Source organism: Homalodisca vitripennis, unplaced genomic scaffold, assembly GCF_021130785.1.
Source record: "Homalodisca vitripennis isolate AUS2020 unplaced genomic scaffold, UT_GWSS_2.1 ScUCBcl_10891;HRSCAF=19948, whole genome shotgun sequence".
Classification (NCBI taxonomy): domain Eukaryota; kingdom Metazoa; phylum Arthropoda; class Insecta; order Hemiptera; family Cicadellidae; genus Homalodisca; species Homalodisca vitripennis.
Genome location: NW_025787018.1, coordinates 1 through 9993, shown reverse-complemented (window position 1 = coordinate 9993; position 9993 = coordinate 1). Strand labels below are relative to the sequence as shown.

Genomic DNA, 9993 nt, shown 5'->3' with positions numbered 1-9993 from the left:
CCAGCTGAAGTCCTGAAAAACTGGTCCGCCGGGGTGGGGGAGATCTTCCTGGAACACCTGAACGGCTGCTGGAGAAGCGGATACTACCCATCCGTCTGGAAAGAGGCACTGGTGCGGATCATCCGTAAATCCGGGGACAGAGACTGGTCGGACCCAACATCTTTCCGACCCATTAGTCTGCTATCTGTCCTCGGAAAGACATTTGAAAGAATGATATGTGAAAGACTGACGAACCATATAGAAGGACAAGGACACCTGTGCGACTCTCAGTACGGCTTCCGAGCTGGGAGAAGCACGGTGGACGCCATCCAACGACTCCTGGACTGGACGACGGCAGTGAACTCAAAACACGCAGTAGGACTCTTCCTGGACATCAAGGGAGCTTTCGACGGGGTGTGGTGGCCAGTTGTGTTCCATAAACTTAGAAGTATGCGAGTATCTCAAAACATCTACAAGATCATCAAGAATTACCTGTCAGACAGGACCGCATATATGGAGCACGGTGGCTGCCGCGCGCAGATTCCCGTCGAGAGGGGTTGCCCGCAAGGGTCAGTCCTGGGACCCATCCTTTGGAACTGCGTGTTTGACGACCTCCTGAGAATCCCACTTCCGCATGGTTCGTCAGTCATCGCTTTCGCTGATGACGCGGTCTTCCTTGTACAAGGAAGATCTAGACCTGACATCGAAGAAAAGATGGCGGAGATCTGCACCAGACTGGACAACTGGTCGAAGACAGTTAAACTGGAATTTTCAACCACCAAGACCAAGGCTATGATCCTGGCCGGCAATCTTCACAGGGGACGACCACCGCTGATCAGACTCTCCGGACAACGGGTCGGATACGTGGATCAACAGGAATACCTCGGGGTGCTGCTAGACAAGAAACTGACGTTCCTTCCCCATGTGAAAGCCAGCGGCGAGCGAGCCAAGGCACTCATGGGGAAGATAGTTAGGCTAGCAAGACTCAAGTACGGCATACGACCAGCCACGCTGCAGACCATCTACAGAGCAGTGTACACCCCGATGGTTGACTACGCTTCACGTGTCTGGGCCCACCGGGTGGAGAATGTTCATGTGCGAAGACAGCTCCGGATGGCACAGAGACACGCATTGCGCTGCATAACAGGGGCATACAGGACTACTTCATTCCAGGCAGTTGCAATCATCGCTGGAGAACTCCCGATAGATCTGAAGATCAAGCTGGATAAGATGCTGTGGGAAAGGAAGACAGGACAACGGAACGGCACCAAACGACAACTCAGGGAGCAGATCCTGGATCAGTGGCAGAGGGAGTGGGATGAGGCGGACACTGGACGATTCACCCACTCCATCTTTCCGGATGTCCGAGAGAGAATTCAACAGCTCAGGTGGATCCAGATTGATCATGTCCTCACTCAGTTCCTGACTGGGCATGGTCAGTTTGGTGAGTACCATCACCGCTTCGGGCACTCGGAGGACGACCTCTGTCACTGTGGGGAAGTTGACACACCGCACCACAGCATCTTCCACTGCATCGCCTACGACGACCTTCGGCAGGATCTTCGGACTTTCGTGGAGGAAACCCTGAACGCGCAGTGGCCCTGTGACTTCCGGACGCTTGTGACGACACCTGAGACGGCAACACTGACTAGACACCTCTGCGGGGCTATCCTCGAAGACAAGGCCGCCAGACGACTCACCGAGGAGTGACACGACGGGAAGAGTCAGGCAAACTTCGAAGTCAAACTGATCAGTTTTTGACTTGAAGAGCCTGACAAACTTCCAACCAGAAACAGTACAGACAGCAAGACATCATCAACACTAGACTTGACATCTCCCACCGGATTCGACAACCCCGATCAAGACTTCCCCTCTTCGGCGGTGTTGGGACTGCGCGGTTGCACACCCGCACCAAGGCTGAGGAGCACCGCGGCTCACACCGTCGAAACCGTCCTCGGAACCTTCCCCCCTCCAGGAGCGTTGCAGCGGCAGAAGAAGATGATCCAACACCAGCACAGCACGACCTTCACCTGACAGGACCAGAGACGGTACACTACACTTAACCAGACCTGGAAATGACAACGTGAGGACATCGACTTCTGCATGACTCCGCCCCTGGACCCAAGCAAATGACTCCAGCCAGCTGCAACGACTCTGCTCGCGGCCATTGCAGCTGGCGGCCCCTTCCACCGACACCGGGACTCCGGACCCAGGACTCCAATCCGTGGAGGGGCCCAGAAGTGCGCAGCACCAGCGAGACTAACAACAACCCGTTCCGAGGACATAACACAACTAACACCAAACAACCCAACCTCCCTCCCCTGTAGTATCCTTAACTTACTCCTGCATGCCTGACTCCAACAAAACTTCCCCTACCCGAAACTCCCTTCTATCCTGCATGCCTTACTACTAACACTGTTCAAATTTAGGTTAAGTTGGCTAGGATAGATTAGGGACTTTCATGTAACTAGATCAGGAATTGCAGAGTATAGTAGGCTAGAGAGTAGAATATGATGTCTTGCAGACACGTATATTCTTAAGTTATAGATTTAATTAAAAAAAAAAAAAAAAAAAAAAAAAAAAAAAAAAAAAAAAAAAAAAAAAAAAAAAAAAAAAAAAAAAAAAAAAAAAAAAAAAAAAAAAAAAAAAATTACCCTACTGATGACGAGTCGTTGCAATAGTAATCCTGCTCAGTACGAGAGGAACCGCAGGTTCGGACATTTGGTTCATGCACTCGGTCGAGCGGCCGGTGGTGCGAAGCTACCATCCGTGGGATTATGCCTGAACGCCTCTAAGGCCGAATCCCGCCTAGTGGGCGCCGACATCCACTTGGAGTCCCGTGAGCGAAGGCTCAAAACAATGTGACTTTACTAGGCGGTGCCGTCCTCGCGGCGGCCCGTCGCACGAGCCGGTGGCCGCGTACCATAAGTGGACGGCTCGGTCGATTGTGACCGTGTCCGTACCGGTACGCGGCTTAACTCGGGTCGACCCTTCGGGGAGTTCGATGTCGGGACTCGGAATCGTCTGTAGACGACTTTGGTACCGAGCGGGGTGTTGTACTCGGTAGAGCAGTTGCCACGCTGCGATCTGTTGAGACTCAGCCTTTAGCTCGGGGGATTCGTCACCGCCATTTTGGCGGACGCGATCCCCCCCAGTGGAAACCGCAAAAAGATGTCACAAGGGCCCCTGGGCGGCGATTACGAGCCCCCTGATTTAAAACACGGAAAACACGGAAAATATGAACCAATGCTGACCTGAAAACACGATAAACGACTCGCTCGGTAGCGGTGCTGACTGCATTATGAGCGGTGAGCACCGGCGCGGCGAAATTCTGCTTGAAAACACGTAAACACAAACAGTGCACGAAGGACAAAAATGCGGCACGAGGCCTGATGAAAAATCACCACATTGCCTGAAATGTATAGCTGAAAAACTCTGGCGGGCGTGCGCGGGCTCCTTCCTCGGTGACCCGGCTCGCTCGCGCGCTTCCGTCCACGGACGGTCGCGCTACAAGGAATTTGACGGTAGCGATGCAAACAGCTCGCGAAACAAGACAAGTCTCTCTTGTTCTCTGTGACTCACGCACACCCCGAGAGGCCGTGAGCCGAGGTCCTCCGGATTCTCGGCGGGCCCGGCTCGCGGCCTTTTTTTATTTGAAAATTTTCAAAGTACCGAGTCTCTCGGTACTTGTAAAAAAAATAAATACAAGTCCACAGGAACTGGTGTGGCAAAAAAAAAAAAACGGTGTGTGCGCGTTTCCAGCGACAAGAGAGAGTTGAAAACGTTATATAAAATACAAGCCGGCCGCCGAACGGCTCCTCCGATCCGCGGTGACAACCCACCGGGCTCCTGCCAGATCTCGCTCCTCAGAGATGACACACCGGCAGTCCCGGGTCACGCGGCGGTGAGGACGGAGTCCGCGAGGCAAACAAGGCCGGCGAAACACGACTGCACCGAGGGTGACGCGGTGTGTACAACAGGAGACGCGATGTCCGTCCCGGTTGTCGACACACACCCGTCACTCGGAGTGTTACCCCACCGGGTGAGGGGGAGTCCGACTCACACGGCCGCGCGCGGAGGTGAATATTTAGATAGATAAACCGCCGCGCTGGCCGCCCCACAAGTGAGACGAATGATTCCTGACACTTGCTCTATAGGAGAAAAATCAATTCATAAGGACGGATCGGGCGAAAAAATTACAAGTCCCGCAACACTGAGCAAGTAGCACGAATCGTTCGTCACACTTGCACGGCGGCTAACGGGCAGGTTTATCTGTCATAAATAATCTCCACCGACTCTGCACGACATTTTAAAATGTCGTCAAGACCTTTCAGGCCAAATACCGAGTCTTCATGGCCCGGTGTTTGGCCTTTTTTTATGTAAAAATCTCAGATTCTCTCGGGCCAAATTTCCGAGTTGCGGAATAATACACAGAGTCCCTAATTTTTTCAAAGTCCGAACTTTTTTCCAAGTCCAGATTCAAACCGATATGCACTGAATTTAAACCGATATGCACTGTTTTCAAACCGATATGCACCTTTTCTCAAACCGATATGCACTGATTTTCAAACCGATATGCACTGTTTTCAAACCGATATGCACCTTCTCAAACCGATATGCACTGATTTTCAAACCGATATGATCCAATTTCAAACCGATATGAACCATTTTATAACCGATATGATCCATTTTCTAACCGATATGCACCTTTTTCAAACCGATATGCACCTCTGAATTTTTTCTAAGTCCGGTAGCTGGATAATTTGGACTTTGTCGAAAAATCACCAAGAGACATTTTAGGCCAGGACAAGTGTCCTCTTGCCCGAGACGTGGGCCATTCTCGGTTTTTTCCGCACTTTTGCAAACCGATATGCACCTCGGCCGACCGGAATTTTCGGGTGTCGAGTTGTGTTCGGCGGCCTGTCAAAAAAAAAACCCGTCGATAGATTTTTGAATTTATACTTTTAAAACACGCCCAAGATTCCATTCTAGTCGACTGCAAAGTTTCATAAACTTTTATCGAGCCGTTTTCGAGAAAATTCGTGTTTTACCAAACCGATATGCACCTCCGAGAAGGGTCCCCCCTTTGGTGTCAAAATCGAAAATTTTCAAAGTCCCGTAACTTTTTTATTTTAAATCTTAAAAATCAAACTCCTACTTTAAAATGTAGGTAACACGGTCTATTTTATTTTATCATTCGACAACTTTCTTCTAAAACTTCGTTTTATACCTTTTTTTCACATCCGAAGCAAACCGATATGAACCTCCGGAAATTTTTCTAAGTCCCAAAAATTTTCTAAGTCCCGTAACTCGATAATTTGGACTTTGTCGAAAAATCACCAAGAGACATTTTAGGCCAGGACAAGTGTCCTCTTGCCCGAGACGTGGGCCATTCTCGGTTTTTCCGCACTTTTGCAAACCGATATGCACCTCGGCCGACCGGAATTTTCGGGTGTCGAGTTGTGTTCGGCGGCCTGTCAAAAAAAAACCCGTCGATAGATTTTTGAATTTATACTTTTAAAACACGCCCAAGATTCCATTCTAGTCGACTGCAAAGTTTCATAAACTTTTATCGAGCCGTTTTCGAGAAAATTCGTGTTTTACCAAACCGATATGCACCTCCGAGAAGGGTCCCCCCTTTGGTGTCAAAATCGAAAATTTTCAAAGTCCCGTAACTTTTTTATTTTAAATCTTAAAAATCAAACTCCTACTTTAAAATGTAGGTAACACGGTCTATTTTATTTTATCATTCGACAACTTTCTTCTAAAACTTCGTTTTATACCTTTTTTTTCACATCCGAAGCAAACCGATATGAACCTCCGGAAATTTTTCTAAGTCCCGATTTCGCTTTGACCGGCCGTATCTCGGTAAATAAATTTTTTACGGCCAAACTCCAAGAGGCCGAATATGCTCAACTAATGCCCGCACACACACCCCACATTGGTCATTTCATCGGTAATAATTTATTTTACAAACTCGGACTCTGAAATTTTTCTAAGTCCCGAAAATTTTCTAAGTCCCGACTTTTTTCTAAGTCCAAACTTTCTTTGGAGGCCCGTATCTCGGTAAATAAATTTTTTTCGACAAATCGCCAAGAGCTTTTTTATTCTTTAAACATTGCAATACACAATAATCCGAGGTTATTTTATAAAAATTGTAAAAAAAAAATTTTCAACCGATATGCACCTGGGGTTTTTGCGAGACGTTACACACGGAACGTCTCATGGAAAATCCAGTACTCTTATAGGGAGGTGGTGGTGTCCTAAGGTTGAAAAATAAAAAGTAGCGTAAACCCTCCCAAAGTACAGTAGGGGCCTGTACAACGTATTAAAGATGGTTTTTAGCCATTTTTATCGAATTTTTGGCTTTTTACCGGTTTTTACCGGGATTTGAAGTAGCCGACCCGAGAATCAGTCTGGGCGGCGGGCGGCCGCTTCTGGCGGCCGCTACCGATCTCGGGGCTTGTCCTCGACCCACAGCATTGCCGCGAGCCCGCCGACGGTCCTCAGTGACCGCCGGTACGCAGCTCACACGCGGCGCAAACTCCCGGGCGGCTCGAGTAGCTCGACTGCGGCGGCCTTACGGTCCCGCCAGCGACTTTCTCGGGCCGTGCCGACTCTCTTATGGTAAACACTTCGCCTCACCGGGCGTAAGCAAAACGAACTGCGTGTTCTAGCCAAGAAATAGGGCTACCGGTCGCAGACCGGAGACCCTGAAGTGAGTTTTAAATGAAGCTCGATAAAATGATTTTCGGACCGGTGTTCGCACCGAGTACCGACCGAATCATCATCCCGAGCCGCCCGGGCAGTGGCGCGCGCGCGTCGTGGCGCGTAGGTCCGTGACGGGGCCACGTCGTTTCGGCGGCGTGGTTTTAAACCTCGTGGCGTTCTTCCTACGGCGCGGCGCGTTAGCGCGGCTGACCCGGACCGAGCGGCTTCCACTCTCTCACAACTCTCGGGCGGTCGTGCCGCGGCTTGTCCGCGCGCTCGCTCCGCCCGTGCGAGTACGGCATCTGTGTTAATGCCGCGCAGACGAGATATCCAGTATATCCGCTGCTCCCTGGTTGATCCTGCCAGTAGTCATATGCTTGTCTCAAAGATTAAGCCATGCAAGTCTCAGTACAAGCCACATTAAGGCGAAACCGCAAAAGGCTCATTAAATCAGTTATGGTTCCTTGGATCGTACAATCCATTACTTGGATAACTGTGGTAATTCTAGAGCTAATACATGCAAACAGAATCCCGACCAGAGATGGAAGGGACGCTTTTATTAGATCAAAACCAATCGGGGCACCAGCCCCGCACTTCTTGGTGACTCTGAATAACTTTCAGCTGATCGCACGGTCCTCGTACCGGCGACGCATCTTTCAAATGTCTGACTTATCAACTGTCGATGGTAGATTCTGCGCCTACCATGGTTGTAACGGGTAACGGGGAATCAGGGTTCGATTCCGGAGAGGGAGCCTGAGAAACGGCTACCACATCCAAGGAAGGCAGCAGGCGCGCAAATTACCCACTCCCGGCACGGGGAGGTAGTGACGAAAAATAACGATACGGGACTCATCCGAGGCCCCGTAATCGGAATGAGTACACTTTAAATCCTTTAACGAGTACCAATTGGAGGGCAAGTCTGGTGCCAGCAGCCGCGGTAATTCCAGCTCCAATAGCGTATATTAAAGTTGTTGCGGTTAAAAAGCTCGTAGTTGGATCTGTGTCTTACGATGTCGGTTCATCGCTCGCGGTGTTAACTGACATGTCCTGTGGGACGTCCTGCCGGTGGCGGTCCGGGCTCCCGGCGGTGTGTAGGGTCCGCCTGAAGCATCCCGAGGGTTCCGGCCGCCGATTCAATCCCGCCGCGGTGCTCTTGACTGAGTGTCGAGGTGGGCCGGCACGTTTACTTTGAACAAATTAGAGTGCTTAAAGCAGGCTGATTTCTGCCTGAATACTGTGTGCATGGAATAATGGAATAGGACTTCGGTTCTATTTTGTTGGTTTTAAGAATCCGAAGTAATGATTAATAGGGACAGGCGGGGCATTCGTATTGCGACGTTAGAGGTGAAATTCTTGGATCGTCGCAAGACGTACCTAAGCGAAAGCATTTGCCAAGTATGTCCTCGTTAATCAAGAACGAAAGTTAGAGGTTCGAAGGCGATCAGATACCGCCCTAGTTCTAACCATAAACGATGCCAGCCAGCGATCCGCCGAAGTTCCTCCGATGACTCGGCGGGCAGCTTCCGGGAAACCAAAGCTTTTGGGTTCCGGGGGAAGTATGGTTGCAAAGCTGAAACTTAAAGGGAATTGACGGAAGGGCACCACCAGGAGTGGAGCCTGCGGCTTAATTTGACTCAACACGGGAAACCTCACCAGGCCCGGACACCGGAAGGATTGACAGATTGATAGCTCTTTCTTGATTCGGTGGGTGGTGGTGCATGGCCGTTCTTAGTTGGTGGAGCGATTTGTCTGGTTAATTCCGATAACGAACGAGACTCTAGCCTGCTAACTAGGCGTCTCCGGTATCCACAATAGTGCTACCGGCGAATTAAATTCTTCTTAGAGGGACAGGCGGCTTCTAGCCGCACGAGACTGAGCAATAACAGGTCTGTGATGCCCTTAGATGTCCTGGGCCGCACGCGCGCTACACTGAAGGAATCAGCGTGTCTTTCCCTGGCCGAAAGGCCCGGGTAACCCGTTGAACCTCCTTCGTGCTAGGGATTGGGGCTTGCAATTGTTCCCCATGAACGAGGAATTCCCAGTAAGCGCGAGTCATAAGCTCGCGTTGATTACGTCCCTGCCCTTTGTACACACACCGCCCGTCGCTACTACCGATTGAATGATTTAGTGAGGTCTTCGGACTGGTGCGCGGCGATCGCCTCGTGCGGTCGCCGATGTTGCCGGAAAGATGACCAAACTTGATCATTTAGAGGAAGTAAAAGTCGTAACAAGGTTTCCGTAGGTGAACCTGCGGAAGGATCATTAACGTGTTATGTGGCACTGAGGTGCACAAACAAACACCACCGCGCGAGCACGAGAGAGGCCGCGCAGGATCGGGAGTGCTTGGCAACCACTTCCCGAAGAGGGGGGCAGTGTCCTGAGCGAGCACTGCCCCCAAAAAACACACGAGTTGTGTTCTCACGGTCGCAGTCACGATGTGGCGGGCCGACACATTTGCTCTTGTAAAGAGCGGCAGTGAATGTAGGCACTGCTTCAGGGAGTGCTTGGCAACCACTACCCTGCTGGCACAGTTCAACGGGCCCGCGGGCCGAACTGATGCACTTTCTTCACACAAATGAATAAATAAAAATCCGGCATAGCCGAGATTTGCTCTCTAAAGAGCGGCAGTGAGTTGGCACTGCTTCAGGGAGTGCTTGGCAACCACTACCCTGCTGGCACAGTTCAACGGGCCCGCGGGCCGAACTGATGCACACGTCGTTACACGGTCGCAGTCCACGCGAATGGCGGGCCGACACATTTGCTCTTTAAAAGAGCGGCAGTGAGTGATGGCACTGCCTCAGGGAGTGCTTGGCAACCACTACCCTCCTGTGGCACAGTTCAACAGGACTGATGCACACTACTACTAAAAGTTTTACACACACGAGTTGTGTCAATACGCGCGCGCGCCCCGGCCGTGTCGGTGTCCCACGGTTGCAACGGGCGCGCTCGGCTGCAGTCACGTGTTGGCGAGCCGAAAGAGAGATCCGCACACATGAGGCTGAGGCCGATGATTAAGCGAGATCAGTTCTCTACCGCACACCAGTTGTGCTCAACCGACTATCTAGCAGTGAAAACGGCCTGAGGGCGTCCCCTGGACGCTACAAGTAGCGACAAGTCGCCCCCAGGCCCAACGCCCGCTCGCAGTGATCTCGTATCACGGAGCGCATTCCGCTTGCCATGGAATACAGCGTATCCCGTGCCCCGGTTCTCGGGGCGACGGATTTGCCGGTACGCGCGGGGACGGCAGGTCGTCCAACTCCACCAACGGGCACAGTCGGCAGTCGCGATGAAGGCGCGACTTTA

General features: G+C 51.2%; 1 non-coding gene across 1 annotated transcript; it reads left to right on the top strand.

Annotated features, from left to right (window-relative positions):
- Window positions 1-7036: 7036 nt before the first annotated feature.
- Window positions 7037-8955, top strand: LOC124374884. The gene has a single exon (XR_006923622.1). It is a non-coding gene; the product is annotated as a small subunit ribosomal RNA (ribosomal RNA).
- The last annotated feature ends 1038 nt before the right edge of the window (window positions 8956-9993 follow it).